The sequence below is a fragment of the Chanodichthys erythropterus genome, chromosome 1 (assembly GCF_024489055.1).
Source record: "Chanodichthys erythropterus isolate Z2021 chromosome 1, ASM2448905v1, whole genome shotgun sequence".
NCBI lineage: Eukaryota > Metazoa > Chordata > Actinopteri > Cypriniformes > Xenocyprididae > Chanodichthys > Chanodichthys erythropterus.
The window spans coordinates 17695502-17714526 of NC_090221.1; the positions used below are offsets into that span (position 1 = coordinate 17695502).

General features: G+C 39.1%; 1 protein-coding gene across 3 annotated transcripts in view; it reads right to left on the reverse strand.

The window, feature by feature from the left end:
* Window positions 1-19025, reverse strand: part of ldb2a (LIM domain binding 2a) — a 70490-nt gene that overhangs the window by 30226 nt on the left and 21239 nt on the right. The gene's annotated exons all lie outside the window — the stretch shown is intronic.

Genomic DNA, 19025 nt, shown 5'->3' on the forward strand with positions numbered 1-19025 from the left:
TTTTCTTTTGGTTAATGTCATTTTGTACTCAATTTTGGTTGGTATCTGGTTGTCTACTTCAAAAATGTCTGTGCTTTAAATAGGTACATAAGACACTTGAGGTATAATATAGTTGGCCCCTTAAAAGTAAAACTGGGCTCTATGATGCTGTCATGAAGCATTCACGCAACACTGAAAATTTTCTGTTGCAGAAAGAAAACTAATAAATAGACTTAAAGGATTAGTCCACTTTTAAATAAAATTTTCCTGATAATTTACTCACCCCCATGTCAACCAAGATGTTCATGTCATTCTTTCTTCAGTTGAAAAGAAATTAAGGTTTTTGATGAAAACCTTTTGATGAAAACCAAACTTTAATGGCCTCCAAACGGTTGAAGGTAAAAATTACAGATTCAGTGCAGCTTCAAAGGGCTTTAAACGATACCAGACAAGCAATAAGGGTCTTATATATCGAAATCAGCCATTTTCGAAAAAAAAATACAATGTACAACTTATGCCGTATGTCCTACGCCTTCCCTATTCTACTAAAAAAACGGAACTGGCGCCGCGTTCGTTCCGTAAGTTGAATAGGGAAGGCGTAGGACATACAGCATAAGCGTTTTGAAGAAGAAGGCCTTAATTTCTTTTCGACGGTCGAAAGAAAGACATGAACATCTTGGATGACATGGGGTGAGTAAATTATCAGGAAAAGTTTATTTGAAATTGGACTAATCCTTTAATAAACAGGCAGACAGAAATGATCCTACTTTAACACACATGGTGTGACCACACTTCACCAGCGAGATGGTAAGACTAGGAATTGAGTTAACAACTGTTGAAGATTAGCATAACTGATATGAAGTATGATCATTTGTTTTTGCAAACTGTGTTTGCAGTAATCTGCCTGAGGTCTTTCAAAAAGTTGAGTTGGAATACTTCTGCTTCCCTGCAGCTGGAGATAATTATGCAACATTTTTGTTGTTGTTTAACAATGAACAAACAAAGACAGAGCCCTTGTCCGGATGAGTGGCCTCAGGAATATCTGCATGGTTAATTTTTTTTCTCTGCTTATATTATTGCTTCACTAAAAAAATGTTCTTGCACCAGAATGTACACCCCGCAACAAATCATTTCAAATCATGGTTTTCAATAATAACAAACATCTAAACAACAATAAATTTAATTGGGAAGCAAAATTGTAAGATTTATATATTGAATGTATCTTCATATAAGTTTTTTAACTTTAACATATCTCACTAATTTAGAAAGAAAATAGCAAAACAAATGACAACAGAGTAAGAAAATTAAACATAATTCAAGAATCATAAACTTGACTAAATCTTGCTAGCTTTACTAACTTAGAAATGAGGTAAGACAAACTAAATTTATGAAATATTCTCTCTTTCTCTCTCTCTCTCTCCATATAAGAGATTATATTTTATATATTACTGTTCAAAGACGTCTCTAATGCTCACAAAGGCTGCATTTTAGATCAAAAATACTAATCAAAAAGTAATATTGTGAAACACTATTACAATATAATAACATTTTTTAAAATATATTTTAAAATGTAATTTATCCCCGTGATGGCAAAGTGAATTTTTTCAGCATCATTACTCTAGTCTTCAGTGTCACACAATCCTTCAGAAATCATTCTAAGAAACTGATTTGATGTTCAAGAAAAAATCTTCTTATTATCAATATTAAAAATAGTTGTGCTGCTTAATATTTTTGGGATCTCTGCTCTCACTTTTGATCAATTTAATGCATCATTGCTAAATTATAAAAGTACCAATTGCTTAAAAAAATCTTTCTGACCCTTTGAATTGTAGTGTATACACACAATAAAACATATTAAAGGTCACTGCACTGAAAAGTTTTACAAAATATTTGAATGCACATTTAGCTGGACATCTTTGGCCAAGAAAGTAGCAGACACGCCTGCAGAGACAACTTGTACATTTTGCGAGTGGCTTTGCAGTGTTAACTTATCATTTTAATATTGAAACTGAACGGACGAGCAGCCTTATCCAGCTTAGCGTCTGATTTCAGGCAGAAATAATCCATCTTACAGTCAAACTCCCCTTTGAGAGAAATTATGTTTGTGCCACCAGCCCTGAGGGAGCGGAACGGGGGTGGTGGAGGGAAAGAGAGAGAGAACTTCATTTACCCAGCTTCCCTTAAGACAGACGGCATTGCCGCCACCGGTTAAAACTGCACGGGCAGAAGGAGAAAATGAAACAGCTGCAAACGCGGCCTGTTTCTTAAATTGGCTAAAGTCTGGCATGACTAAATCAACACATAAATACTTGGCAGAGGAGAGAGTGAGAAAAACGGAAGAAGAGGAGGGAGGGGAGGGAGGAATGGAGGGAGAGCCCTAGCTTGAGCGTATAAATGAAGGTCTCCCTAGTGGTTAAGACACAGAGTGAGCCGACGACGAGAGCTGACTGTTAATGAGAGAGTGCGAGAGAGAGAATGGTAGAGCGCTTCGAAGGGACAGTGAAAATAAATATGAAATGCCCATGAATGAAAAAAATGGCACAGAATACTGGCAAATAAAGCACTACAGGGAGGGATGGAGAGGAAGAAAGTGAGAAAGATGCAAAATGAAAGGCTGACAGGTAGGGTGACAGCGAGGGGTGTCATGCTGAAGGGAGATGTTGTTTCTGCAGGCACACCTGACTGCCTGCTAAAGTTCTAGAGCACTGTGGCATAGCGGCTCCTATGCCTAACCATGGGGCATAAAATCACAGACACACTAAAATAACAGATGAGCGTGTGTGTTTGTGCATGGTGGTACCAGGGCAGCTTGAACACACAAGGAGCTTTATAATACCTGGAGAAAGCTATCAGGACTAACTGGATTGTGCTAACCAAACAAACCTTAACCACTTGGTGTGTTTTAACATCATACGGCCAGTCTATAAATACATGGTAACCTATTTTTTGTTTTCAACTGCTGACATTTTTTTATGAAAATTTCTAGAAATACCAATATATCATCCAGGGATTGAACTCCGCTCCGACAAATACAGAGAATATAGATATTTTACAAATAGGACTAAGACTTAAAGCCCAGTCTTGGGAAAAGTTAATATTTTGTTACTACTCAAAAGAAGTAACAGTGTTACTTAGTTACTTTTTATGGAAAGTAATGTGTTATGTTATTGTTGCATTACTATTTCTCACCTGGGCTGGGCTTGATTTATTGTTTTTTTTTAAGCTGTAGTCTGTAAGTTTTGCCTTTATGTCGCCATCTCTGTTTGAAACCTGCAATTGCAGTTATATGCGGAATTATAATCTTTACGTGGGTTGTGCATCGACACGGCTCCTCAGCGCAGATGAATCTAATGTTTGCTGTCAGTCACCACATCGGTGTGTATATTGTACTTCAGAATCACAGATTCTAAGTCTTGATTTTTAACCAAAAAAAGTTACGGACTGCAGCTTTAACAAAAACAACAACAACAACAACAACAACAAAAAACATACAAAAGCCCATTCACACCAACTGGCAAATAAATAAGCCTCAGATGAAAGGAATTGTAAATTCAAGCCTGTACAGTAGAGGGCGCAGCTCAAACAAGCTATGTTGCCATTCTGGATTGCAGAAGGATGGCCTGACGCGATGGTAAAGTGTTCATCGTATGCACACTTCAGTTCAGAATCTCAGCGGAAGTGGTACATTTTCTACTCTTTCATGAGTACTGTGAATTCGGACATTCTTCTTTTGTCACATACTGTTTTTTGCCTACTTTATAGTAGGGAAGTATGTGATTTCAGATGCACCCTCTTACTTTAGAAAAAAAAAAATTAAAACACAAATGTGTGTTACAGATCCCTTGTTTCCCTGGACTCCATTTCCCAGAATCCCCCTGTTCTCCACACCTGCACTCACTTCCCTCGTCAGTTCCTCATCATCACTCATCACCTGCACCTGGACTCTATTGTTAGCACTCCCTTTATATTGCACTCACTCCCTTCACTCCTGGTCCGTCTTGAATGTTAGTTACTGTATATGTTGATTTCTCCTCGCCTGTGTTCATTAAAATGCACTATTATTGTGGAAATCCGTATCTGCCTCATCTCTACACCACCATACCATAACAGAAAGACGGACCAAACACGTTGGATTTCCACAGAAAAAAAAAATGGAGACTTTCCCCAGCTCCCTGGTTCCAGCTCCTCCAACGCCTCTCACCATGACAGCAAGCGATCGCCTTATCGGGCTCTCTGCAGGTAGGACGTTCGCTGGAGAGGTATGTGGAGGAGTTCGTTGAGCTTGCTTATTTGTCTGACTGGCCTGAAGCAGTTTTGATCTCCCTGTTTTTGGATGGATTGGATGACGACACTATCCGTTTTGATGAACCAGTTTTTTGTTTCTCCTTAAGCGAATATATCAATTTAATTTTGTGGTTAAATGGCTCCAAATTCTTTGTAGATGAGGTTCAGGATAAGTGTTGTCGTCCAGTCCATCCAGAAACACGGTTGGCCGGGCCAGTCATTCAACCTCCGTCTTCCTCCGCATACCCCTCCAGCAAACTCCCTGCCTGCCCCATGCTGGACCCATATTCCTCTACTGGGCCCAGTAAGCGGAGGAGGAGGAAGAAAGCGGCTCCAGTGTCTCCAGAGCCCGCTCCAGTATCTCCAGAGCCCGCTCCAGTATCTCCAGAGCCCGCTCCAGTATCTCCAGAGCCCGCTCCAGTATCTCCAGAGCCCGCTCCAGTATCTCCAGAGCCTGCTCCAGTCCCCACAGAGCCAGCTCCAGTGCCTGTGGGGATTTTAATTGTATTTGAGGGGACGAAATGGCCCTCAACCCCAGTCTCCGCCGAGCAAGCCGCTCCAGTCTCCGCCGCCGAGCAAGCCGCTCCAGTCTCCGCCGCCGAGCAAGCCGCTCCAGTCTCCGCCGCCGAGCAAGCCGCTCCAGTCTCCGCCGCCGAGCAAGCCGCTCCAGTCTCCGCCGCCGAGCAAGCCGCTCCAGTCTCCGCCGCCGAGCAAGCAGCGCCAGTCTCAGCCGCCGCCGAGCCAGCTACCCCTATTATGAACTGTGTTTTTGTACCTGCCAGCCCAAAGACTGTTTTCCCTCCCTGCCTCCCTCTCCCACCTCCATCCATTTATGTATGCACTGCACCTCCTCCTCAAGCCCCCTCGTCCAGATCTCCACCTCGGACCTCTGGGCGATTACCTACACCCTGGCTCCAACCTCCCTCTGCTCCACCGTTGCCCATCAGTCCTCCAGCCTCACAAGTCTCCATCCTGCCCCCGTTCACACCTTGGTCCCTCGTCAGCCTGCCCTCCCCTCTGGACTGCACTCCTCCGTCTTCGCTCCGTCCCTCAGCTCCAGTTGGCTTCCTCACTCCCCCTGGTGTTCACTTTGTTGTCTGTCGTCTGTGTTCAACTGCGGCCTTCTGGAGCCCCGGCTGCGCTTCGGTCGGCGGAGCCATGGATTCCGCCATCTCCCGCCGGTCCTTCTGCGCCGACTGGGCTTGACGGCGTGAGGACGTCAGCTCCTGACCCGCCATGGCGGCCCGCTGCACCTGACCCGCCATGTCTGCCCGCTGCATGTCTGCCCGCTGCACCTGACCCGCCATGGCTGCCCGCTGCACCTGACCCGCCATGGTTTTTGGACCTGCCCTGGAGACCTCCACTCCAGTCTACTCCTCCCCCTGCTCCGGTTTGAGGTCTCCAGGGCGCCCGCCCCCCTCCCGGTTGTTACATCTACGGCGCGAGGACGCGCCTACCGGGAGGGGGAGGTACTGTTACAGATCCCTTGTTTCCCTGGACTCCATTTCCCAGAATCCTCCTGTTCTCCACACCTGCACTCACTTCCCTCGTCAGTTCCTCATCATCACTCATCACCTGCACCTGGACTCTATTGTTAGCACTCCCTTTATATTGCACTCACTCCCTTCACTCCTGGTCCGTCTTGAATGTTAGTTACTGTATATGTTGGTTTCTCCTCGCCTGTGTTCATTAAAATACACTATTATTGTGGAAATCCGTATCTGCCTCATCTCTACACCACCATACCATAACAATGTGATGTTTACCTAAAGTAATTTTTGCTTTTTAGTATAGCTGAACTGGATCATCAAAGGTCAGCAGCAAAGACATTGGATAACAAAGTAAAAATTAAATACATCAAGTATATTTTAACATTGTAACATATTTAATCATTGCAAAGTTGGCATTTTTCACAATTTTTATTCATTTTGTGATTTCATACTTACTCTGTTTTTGTGCAAGATGAATAGATGCTCACATTTAGCCTAGAACTACAAAAACCATCATGTTTACACAGCACACACAACACCTCTGAACCTTTTCTCCCGATCTTTCTCAACAGGGGGACCAGAGAGATGTCCGTCAATAAATGGGACAATGGAACTTGCGTTACTTATTTGAAAAAGTAACTCAGATATATTGTTGCAAATATAAAAGTAATGTGTAACTTTACTTGTTACTTGAAAAAAGTAATCTGATTACATGTATTGGGGTTACTTGTAATGCGTTTTCAGGGTGAGCTTAATTTCTCCACTCATACTGACACCATTGCACACTTATTTATTTTTTCATGCTGTATTCATAACCATTTGTGCCAGATACTGTAAGAAAGAAATGGTGAATAGTCCTAGTGGGACATAAATTTTCCTTTGCTACCTTTAGAGGGAGCACTTCAAACAGTCTCTCTTTAAAATAAAAGTTAGTCTCAGCAGGATTCTGACAATAACCCACATGTTTGTCTGTGTCTTTTTTATACGAGCATGTGTGGCTCCTTTTTGCATGTTGTGAGGGGACTCCAGACTGATTGGCCCATCTACAGAAGCGAGCACTCCAGAGATTGGATTAAGCAGTCACTTGTTTCGGCTAACACGTCGTGCAACATATGCCTCTCAAGTAATGTGTACCCAAACACGCAATTTACAAATAATTAACGTCGTGTTAATTAGGCACATTAATTCACACTGTGCGTAGGCTCCAGGACGGATGCCAGCACTCGCAGCCAAAAAGACAAGAGAGGAGTTTAGTTTCAAGTGGCACAGCAGACGGAGGGGAGACGGTGAGAAAGACAGAGGGAGACAGTGAAACACACAGAGGGGTGGACAGAAAGGTTATGCAGAGAGAGAGGCAAAACATAAGTAAATAAAAGACAGACAGAAGTGATTTTGCATGCAAAACAAAGGTCAAACTTTTCTCTTCTTCAAATAAAAACCATTATTTTCTCACCCTCATGTCGTTCCAAACCCATATGACTTTCTGTCTTCCGTGCAACAAAAAAGGAGAAATTCTGAAGACTTCCACCAGTTGCTCTTATCCATGAATTTACACTAAATGGAGACTGGTGCTTTCAAGCTTCAAAAAAGGACACAAAAGCACCATAAATGTATAATAAAATTGGCTCATATAACTTGTGCACTATATTTATATAAGTCCTCAGAAGTCACATGAGAGCTTCATGTGACGCCCAGTTTAAAATTTAAGTTGTATTCACTGATAATTTTGACATAATTATGCTCTTGTTGCATTCAATCGCATTTTTTTCAATCAGAACCTATTGAATCTGATCATTTCAATGAATAAAAAAAAAAAAAAAAAAGGAATTAGACTGATCCAGTTATTAAATTCACTATGAATCACAGCCGGTCACAGTGGTTACCAGCTCTCTGGAGCTCACTGTCATATGTATCACTTATACAATGATTTTGCTTCTTTGTTGAAGCTTTAAAGTCTCAGTTTTCATGGGAACTGATTGTATAGAAAAGGTCGACCAGTATAACTCTTCCTTTTTGTGTTACACAGAAGAAATAAAATCACACAGGTTTGGCCTGCTCTGGTATGATTATAGAGCAAATGCAGTGCTCTGCAGTAGAAAGCATGCTGGGAAAAATGTATTGTGAGAAGGAAAGAGAGGTGAATTTCCTTCAAAAAGCTAAGCCTGAACAATACTTCATCACTTTTAATTTTATAAACATGGAACCACAGAGCTATGTTATAAAACACCTGGAAAGGTTTAAAAAAAATGTAGAGCCACTTACACGCTCAGTTCTGAAATCTATAGAGTCTTTTAAAGCATCATAGCTGCGCTTTTGATTCAAAGCCTCTTCCAAAATGTAGGTAACTTGTTTATGACGCTTCTTCACTGTGACAAATTCAGTGGAAAAAAAAATAAGATGGCGGATGAAGGTAGAGAATGTTGACTATAAATACAATTAATTAAATACTAAAAAGTAATCAATACAAATAGTTTAAAATAATTATTATCATTAATAAAATAATGATTATTTACCCCAAACTATTAATTTCTATTAAATTATACAATAAAATTGGGGTTGGTAGGAATTTTTGTTTTTGAAAAAAGTCTCTTATCTTCACCAATGCTGCAATTCTTTGATTAGAAATACAGTAAAACGGTAATATTGTGAGTGCCATTTTTTCAGGATGTTTTGGTGAATAGAAAGCTCAAAAGAACAGCATTTATTTTAGATAGTTTTTTTTAAAACAATGTACAGGTCTTTACTGTGGTTTTGGATCAATTCTATTTAATATTAATATTGTTTATACTTTTATAAGTATATAAAATATATTTTATCCCAAATTTGTTTGTTTCTGTGTGTATATATGTTTATGCATCTTAGAATATTATATCATTCCTTCCCTGTATTAAAATCAAAAGTAAGTATAGCCTCCTGTGTATTTTGAGTGAGGAGCACTCGTTATATGATGAATAGAGTTGCTGCCGGTGTTTCATTTAATTTAGGATGCTGCCATAGAAGTCTGCTGCCTCAAAAAGTTCAGTAGGTTTTGGAACGAACCTCCAGTGGCTGGCTGGCTTTCCCCAGGTGAGATCCCATTAAAAAACAGGTGAATATTTTTAGAACTGAGAAAATGCTGAAAAGAACTGCAACAGAAGCATCATTAATTGTGCTTCAGCATTATGGAAAGGGAATATTGCACTCAGTTTTTTTTTTAGGTCACACTGTGACTTTCCAAACAGCAGGCCAAGAAGTGCACAATCTTGCCTGCTAAGCGAGCTAAACTTTATTTCCACTATTACAAATAGCTTGTTATTTATAAAGTGTGCCGTAAGAACTTACGAGGTCGTAGCAACAAACGTGTAAGCGAGTAAAAGTGAAGAAAGGGTGTCAAAGCTCGACGCAACAGTGAACTTATCAAACACCACAACAGCGGTTTTACTTATTCGACTTCAATATTGACTGACTGTGAGAAGCATCCAAGATTTTATTTGGCGCGAGACACTCACAGTCAGGGTTCCAAAAAGAATGTGGTTTTAAAAAAAAGGATAAAAAAAAAAAGAAAAAAAGAGAAGAACAGCTCTCGCCCTGCCCTTCCTTGTCAGTAATTATCTCTCTGGGGACAATCGCTCCATTCCAAAACACAACCCACACTTACATTCTCTCTCTTTCTTTCTCTATCTCTCACACACACATACACATATTCCCAGCCTAAAATGCAAAAGCAGCTCCCATGACTCCGTGTTTTACCCTCTCTGGTGGGACAACAGTTAGAATGAAAGCATGAGTTATGAATAGGTAACGATTAGTTATCGATTCAAATAGAGATGTGAAAAATATACTGTCTGCCCCTCTCAGAGGATAACTTGGCAAGGTGAAACTGGAATAATAATATATACCAGAGAGAATGATTTGTCAAAAGATTGTGTAGTGCTTTTCTATCCAGCTGATCATTTGCTAGTTTCCAGTTCAAGCAACTGTTACCCTCTGTTTTAAAAATAATTCTACTGTTTGCAATATGTAATTCGAAATGTTCTAGGGATGTCAAAAATAGTTTAGTCAATACCAAAATTAAAAATAAAACAACATCAATACCAGACTTTTATACTGTAACGTAACTCAGCACCCAAACTCAAAAGCACTTCTTAGACAAAATTCTATATGCCACTGTTTTCATTTACTTAAATAATTGTATATACTACACACACACACACACACACACACACACACACACACACACACACACACACACACACACACACACACACACACACACACACACACACACACACACACACACACACACACACACACGGCACTAGTGTGGAATTCAGTGCCCAGAATATGAAATATTAATCTTTCATAAAACTTTAATTCCATCCCTCTTTCTCTCTCTTCCTTCTTTTCTCCCTATCTCTCAAATTTTTGTCAAAGTGCATTGATCTTAGAGATCAATGAACTCAAAAAAAAATTTTTTTAGAGAAAACATGAAATGATAACATCTACTTGGTCGATAGGGTGAACAAGCATATGGTTTTGCTCAAAATGTCTGTATGGGGTGCCTGGGCACCCAAACCCTAAATTAAGTTGGTCTTCCTGCTGGTGAGTCTGACTTCTTTTTTTTTTCTTTTTTTTCAGTATCGACAACTTTTATGATACTTTTATTATGCTTATTGCTTTTTTGTCATTCTTGGAGCTTGGCAGGCTCAATATGATCACTATGAACTGACATATAACAAGAACTACATAACAATTCTTTAAAAATTCTTTTTTTGTGTTCCACTGAAAACATAACAGCATATAGGTTTGGCATGCAAGAGAATAAGTAAACGCTGACCTAATTTAAAATTGACACGAACTACTAAAAAAACTCTTGGTCATATCTCAGTGTGGGTTTGTGTTATTTTTGAGCTCAGTGTCATAAATGATCTGTGCTACGGTGACTTGATTGGAAAACAGATCCAGCAGATAAAAAAAAAAAAAAAATGCACTGTGATTATGATACACCACAGAGAATATTCTGACTCATCACATCTCGGTCTCATTGATGTGGAGGATGGGTAGAGAGCGAGAGAGGGAGGTTGTCTGATAGATTCCGAGTTCTCCCCTCTCCAGCAGTAATCCCCGAAGACATCCGCACCAAAACGAGACACAGGCGAACAGCTCCACTCACCCACAACCGCCCTCACAACACGCTTGGCCTCACACCACTGCCTCTGTGTGTGTGTCTGAATGTGTGCTGTGCTTTTCCCATGAGTCCTGATCCACACCTCCCCCTTCCCCTCCATCCATAATTCAGGAGAGGCTGGCTTGTCCCACTCTCTCTCCCAGATACACTGCATGCTCTTGGGGCACATACTTCCTTGAGGGCTCCCGGATGGATGCCACCACAACAGTATCAACCAGTATAACTTCCCATCATCTTCCAGATACGATTTATTGAAATGTCTATCCTCCATCAACTTGAAAACAGTGATTCAACAAGAGACGGCTGACATCTCAGTTTCAGTATGGCATTATATGGGGCAAAGTTTTGGAAAAACATTTAACCATGTAAAGCCTGACATATGAAATAATCAGAAATTTTTAATTCGAACAGTTTATTGAACCTTTAGACCTTTATAATGCTCATATTCAAAGAGAGAGAGAAAAAAAAAAACACCTCAATTTTATACACGTCCAAACTTTGCTAAAATGCAATTTGCTGCAGTTGCTGATATTTACAGTAAGGTAAAGTTCTAATATTGTAATAATGAGATATTCTAATAATGTAAATCAATGAGATATTTGTAAAAGTATAGCTGACTGCTTACATAAAATGCATATAAAATATCAATTGTCATTCTATATCTCACAATAATATGTTTTAGTAGGATGATATTAAATGCTTAGTTTTATGTAGTTTTTTTTTGTGGGGGGCATAACATATAATGCAATGCAAAACAATGATGATTGAGAGATAAACAAATAAATGTTCCTCAAAAGCCTGATGACTGTTATTCATAAATTAATCTCTAAGGCTTGATTACTGTAACACATTATGCTGGAATTAAACAGTTCTCACTTTTGTGTTTACAACTGGTATTTCTAATCTATCGTAGCTCTTCGTCAATGGCTGCTGGTGTAATTCAGAATCAATTTTAAGACTTTAGTTTTTGTATTTAGACTCTTGCTTGGACTTGCTCCTACTTAAATATCAGACCTTTTGAGCCTCCATTCTGCTTCTAACTGTTCCAAAATCGTGATTGAAAGCCAAAGGCGACAGGGCTTTTTCAGTACATGCACCAAAGCTTTGGAATACCTTACTTTTCTCTATAAGATGTTCCCCAACACTATCTGCATTTAAAGCAACTCTTAAAAAGTGTCTTTTCTCTCAGGCTTATTCATAACTTGGTTATTTTAGTATTTTCTTAGTTTTTATTTCTCTGTCCAGTGTTGCTTTGAATTATGTTTAATTATTATTATATATTTTTCTTTCCTTTTTTTTGCAGGGTGATGCTCTACCCTATGTTATGCAGCATTTTGGTCAGTATTCATGTTATTTTTAAGGTTCTAAATCATTTAAAGGGGTCTTTGATTATTATTTCACTTTTTTTAACTTTATTTAGTTTGTAATGTTGCTGTTAGAGCATAAAAAAACGTCTGCAAAGTTACGACGCTCAAAGTTCAATGCAAAGGAAGATATTTTCTTTTAAAGAATTTGCTGAATTCGTTACAACGACATCCTTCCAAGGTTGGTGACATTACAAACCCCAAAATTTATATAAACCCTGTCCCCGGGAACATGCAACAAAGGGGGTGAGGTCATGTTAGGCTGGTTTAGAGAAGAGGAAGAGTTGTTGTAGTAGAGTGTTGTTGCCATGCCTTCATTTTACGCCGGACTGCTTCACAAATGAGGGTCAATTCAACGCTGGATTTGCACAAAAGATTAACATGACGGCACATGCTAAGACTGAACACCGTCACTGACAATCATCACTTTGGCTGTGTGAGATTCTCCAGCTTTGTTGTTGTTGAGAAACTGAAGCACAAGCTGTTAAAGCTCTATCTTATTCTGGAAGGGGGGAGGGGGGGTTATTGTTATGCAACAATAACCCTTTCAATTATATAATTTGACATTTGTTTTGTTCATATAAGATACACATTGTGTATGAAACAATAAAGTTTACTCTATTCTTCTCCCAGTTCACTGGCTACATCTATGTAAATCCAATAGCTCTGAACCAACTCATCGCGTGGCAAAACACATTCACTTCCACATATTTTACAATCGGAATATATCATAAAATTCATGATATAGTTAACAAGTTTGTGAATATTTTGAATAAAAAAGGAAAAACAATATAAACGGGATACCTACATATCTGTCAGCTTCATGACACGTCTCCAAATAATTAACATGTTCTAAAATAATGTTCTAAAATATCGGTAGCCTTAAAGAGGGCTCAGCTAGAATTTAGAGCCCTCGGAATGTAGATAAATTACAATATAGATTTAGTTTGCAATTCGGATTTTTTTTTTTTTTTTAGATCCAATGAGTCCTGATAAATGCCATTTCTACTTCTGAAGTAATTCTTTTATAAAGACCACCGCTTTCTCACATTAAGTGAAGCAGCCCTGCATAGAGTGAATCATTGATTCTCGAGCCATCGATATCAGTCAATTCAGCACCACGGCCATAGACACCACCTGGTAAAGTCGCACTTTAGAAGAAGATATACCTTAAGCAACCTCGTAAGGTATAGTTCAGGGAACATCCTAGAAAAGGTATATCTTCATTTAAGGTACACCTTTAGAGCCTTCGCAGTGTGCTAAGAGACAACGTTATCGGGAAATCCAGCCCTGTGGGGTATTTTGAGCTGAAACTTCACAGAAACATTCTGGGGACACAAGAGACTCATATTACATCTTGTAAAAAGGGCATTATAGGTCGCAATTAAATTTGACCTTGACCTTGATCATATTTGATACTCAAATTTTACATTTTAAGCCTGTATCAAATATGATTAATGATGAAGTTATTCCCTAAATTATTGCAATAACAAGCAACGTTTTGGCATCTTACATTTGTAAGCACAAAACATGGAAGGCAACAATTTAACAATTTCTGTCCATGTGGAAGTTACTGTAGTCCAAAACAAAACTGGACCCCACTGACTTTTATAGCATGGACAAAAACAGTTTTAGCATTCACCAACATATCTTTTTTTTTTTTTTTTATTACAGTGTATTACAGAAGAAATAATGTTTCTGGGTTCTTTAAAGCACCAGTACATACAGTAGATTCTAAAGAACTTATTGCAGAGAATTCAAAGTTCATTGTGGAACATAAAAAGTCTCATACAGCATCATACAGTAAGACCCCATCTTTTTGGTTCCAACAGGAGCATTTTCTTTGAAGATATGGGCACAATGTGATCTAAGACAATCTCTTCAAGTATTCCATGTGTCAGAAACATCTCCATTATTTCTGTCACACCACAGGACTCTTGAAACCTCTATCTGTGTCGCTGTCAGCATTTAAGCCTCTCTTAGCCCTCTGCTGGGCTCAGGATGATGCTTAGATATGGCCTTGTCTCCGCTGCTGATAAAGAGGACATGGGAAGTCTTGTTCCAAGAGGTAATTCCTCACTTTGTGCCACGATCAATCCAACACCACCCTCCCATTCTTCGTGAGTGAATTATGAAGTGGGAGGGAAGTTTCCTTGCTGGGTTTGTATAAATAACCTCTGTCTTTACTGCTGCGTGCACCTAACACTGGGCCTACCGGAACAATGCCTCACATCAGGTAGAATAGGAGATAGAATGGTTGGATGAAGATGAGATCGATAGAAAATGAGGGTAGGATGGAAGGAGGGTCAAAAAATGACAAAGATAAAGGGTTAAGGAATGTAATGAATCTGGTTCCTTTAGTACCCCATTAATCAGCACCAAATCAGCATATTAGAATGATTTCTGAAGGATCAAGTGACCCTGAATATTGAAATAATGGCTGTTGAAAGGAATAAATTACATTTTAAAATATATTTAAAAAGAAAATAATTATTTTAAATTGCAATAATATTTCCCTATATTACTGTTTTTACTGTATTTTTGATCAAATACATGAAGCCTTGGTGAGCATAAGAGACAATAAAAAAACTTTTGAATGATAAAGAACAAATCTTTTTTTTTTGTTTTTTGTAAATGTCTAAGGTTTATGTATATAACCTGGTTCCCTGAGAATGGGAATAAGACGCTGTCAATGCAATAATGTGGCATCAATGTTCCCTCGAAAGGGAACCTCTATATCTTAATATCTATAGTGTGTATATGGCTGGTGATATTGGTTGACCAGTTACTTAAGTTAGTGAAGAAGTCTGATTAGAACATCAGCAACCTCCCTTGCTGAAGGCTGGCATGAGTAGAGATATGTTTTAGTCAATGGGGGGAACGGGACTTTGGGGACATCAGCAGAAAACACAAAAAGAGGGAGTAAACAAGATGCTGGGGGTTGACCTCAGTCCACATTCAGCACATAACAGCGGTGAGGAGGGGAAACAGAGCTACATAAACATTTAATGTCCTGATGGCACACACACATATATCCTCCATCCATTAGTTTTACATTAGTCCATTATAAAAGAGCCCAACCAAATGCATGCATTATCAATATAGCTAACTATGTGTCTCTGTGAGAGTTTGTGTATGTCTACAAACTACTTGCCAAAGCTTGTGTGTCCCTTCCATACAGTCTCTGAGTGTATAAGAAGAGAGCATCTCACGTTCATTATGCATGGGCCATGTTGACTTTCTGGAAGGTTCTGGGCTCAAAAGTGCACCAGGCCCCTCATAACTCCTAATTTTTTCATGACTCTGTATTTACAGAATCTACCGTACATTGTGACCGCATTTCTGCCCCCATTTCTGGGTAAAACACACACACATAGTAACAATAACAGTGCCCTGCTCATTTCAGAGAGCAATAATGACACAGTAAACACTCAACCTGTTACCTGCTGACATGATTGACTCATTTTCAGGAACACACATTTTCTGTATCTGTATTAATATGAGGTTAGAGCAGACTGCACATGTGCGTATCTTGTATGGCTGCGCATGCATCAGGCACACACTGACACATATTCTTGCGTACTCAGGAACAAGTCTGATGCTGATCCGGAGGTGAAATAACACAGACAGTACAGTCAATATTGTTTTGTTATTGAATAAGGAGTTGGGAAGAGAGACAGCAGGAAGAGCAGAGAAACACCCATCCTATCACACAGCTGTTCTCATTTCCTGCTGCCCACACATATGTTGGGAAACAATGCCATTAGAAATACACACGTTTTCATCCAGAGCACAGATGCATTTAACATCTCTGTAATCTTAACGGTATTAATCCAGACCTGCAGATACACCATACGAGAGCGCTCGTATAAAAACACACAGAGACAATCTCGAGGTTGTTTTGAAACTTGGGCTGTCAGTCATCGGAGACCTGTGTCTTTGCAAGCGCCGGACTGCAGCTGAGCCTTCTCAACCCCCCACACTGTCAATCACAGCTTGCTCTGTCTCTCTTTGCTGTGTTTTCCTTCATAAGTCATCTTAAACAATAGATTCAAAAAGTGTGAAAGGTTTATGTAATCTAGGACTGGCAATTAATTGAAAATGTTTCATCAAATGAATTATATCATTGCTGTCGGGTGGTGACCAATAGCAATGATTTATGGCAAAAAAATAAAAATGACGAAATATGGAGACACAAGGTTTCTGCCTGACAATGATGATATGCTAATAAATAAAATTAATAGTATTTTAATATTCATAAACAAAAAGAATCAATATTTGCTGATAAAAGCCCCCAAATGAAGATAATTCAAAAACCTTTTTCTGGCAGAGAAAGATATTATAAATCACTTTAAAAGTCAGTATGTTGCTTGTCATTGCCATATCATTGAACATAAGCCTATCACTGCCCTACAGTCCATATCAATTCATTTTGCAATCAGGTTTGTCTGTCTGACTCATCAGTGTTCATAAAAGGACAGACAGATGCAGACTGACATCTTTCATGGTTGCATCTCCCTTTTTTTTTTTTTTTTCAAATTTTAAAAATGCATTCAGTTCCGTTTTTAAATGAAAGAATGAGTACTGTGGGAACGGCTCCCACCTTATTCTGTACTACCTGTTCTCAGTAGAAGTATGGTCACATTAGCAAAATTTCATCAAACTCATTTTCTTCTTTACTCCTGTTGTGTAAAATACCTTCGAGCTACAAACCATCATCAAAACACCCAATGAAAGCACAAGTTAAAGGTGCTCTATGTAAGTTTTTGACTGTACTAAAGCATAAAAATACCATAATATGTTTGCAGATATTTATTAAACATGCTCAGTTCACATACTTGTTTCTCTGAAAACCATTGCTACAGCCAGTTATTTTACTTTGAAATTTGCTTTCCTTGTCGGAATTTCTGTTTTTGTTTCGGTCTGTGCAAGACCGCACGTTGCCAATTTACCACATAGTATTTCGACACCCCGGGTTGTGGTAAACGCATGCAGCGAATTGCAGCCATGGAAGCCAGCGAACAAACTGGGTCAGAGATCACAGATTCTACCCGACCTAAAAAGCCTCAACATCTATCTAAAAATCTGTAAGAATGGGAGCATATTAAAACGCAATATCAACTCATCATAAATCCATAAATCAACTAATTATCTTACAGTGTGTAAGTCTCCTTGCCTTCCACCGTCAATAAAGATCGCTCCTGTTGCGTGTCTTCAAACTGGCAACCCAGGGCGGGAAAATCAGTACCCATTTCAACCACTAGCTGTCATTCTTACATAAAGCACCTTTAAAAACAGCGTACCATAACGGTACAGTGAGGTTACCGGATGCACCATGGTACATTAATATATAACATAAATCTTACCACATACCATAAAATGTACACTGTACATTGTGCACTGCTGGTGTTTTGATACTGTTTGATGGAAAATGTTTTTCCTGTAGTACAGAATTGTTCAGAAGTTTCTCATGCATTTGTTCATCATAAAGACTAACTTCTTCAGTGGCATATGATCAGATGCAATTGTAAATTTGTTTCCATCAACTGTATCCACTTAATCCAGCTGTCTTTTTGCTCTCTTTCTTGCAAAGTATCATGTTACTATAGAAGCTTGTTTCTGCCACTATATAAAAAAAAAGGTAATTCTGTCTTTTTGTCTCACAACTCTTTTCTCAGAATTGCGAGATATAAACTCATAATTGTGAATTATAGTGTCAGAACTGTGATATAAATGCACAATTGCTAGAAATAAAGTCAGAACTGAGAGTTATAAACTCACAATTGCGAGGTAAAAACACACAATTCAGACTTTTTTCTCGTAATTCTGCCTTCACAGAATTGTGAGATATAAACTCCAATTCTAAAGGAAAAAAGACTTTTTCTTAGAATTTTATCTTATTTCTTAGCAAGTTTATATCTCACAATTCTGACTTAATAATTCATAATTCTGACTTTATAACTCGCAATCGCATGTTATAAACTCAGAATTGCGAGATATAAACTCACATTCTGAGAAAAAAAGTGTTATAAACTCAGAATTGCAAGATATAAACACAATTCTGAATTTTTAACATGCAATCGTGAGTTTATATCTCTGAGAGAGAAAAATTCAGAATTGCGAGATAAAAAGTCGCAATTACCTTTTTTATTTTTTATTCAGTGGCGGAAACAAGCTTCCATATGTTACAGTTTAACCAAGTGAGAAACCACTCCAAACGATTCAGTCCATGAGTGAGTTGTTCAAATCATTTAGACTGAATCACTAACCTACTTGACCAATACATATAATGGAACCGATTCAAAAGATTTGCATTTGCAAATCTGGCATCGCTGGTTCTGGGCTGCGTTTCCCAAAGCATCGATATACTTGGGTTCCCTTTTGATATGGTTCACTCACATTGTGTCAGTTCACTTATGAGGGGAAAACTTTTCCTCCGAATCCTGAAGCCTGATTGGTACACGTCTGTGCAACTGCATAGACCAGAGGTGGGGAACGTTGATCCTGGAGGGCCATTGTCCTGCAGAGTTTAGCTCCAACCCTAATTAAACACACCTGAAGCTAATCAAGGTCTTCAGGATTACTAAAGTTACAGGCAGGTGAGTGTTTTTTTTTTCAGGGTTGGAGCTAAACTCTGCAGGACAATGGCCCTCCAGAATCAACGTTCCCCACCCCTGGCATAGACACATGGCATTTCAGCCCTCCAAAACGGTTTCTTGGGACGGTAAATGTGATCTTCTT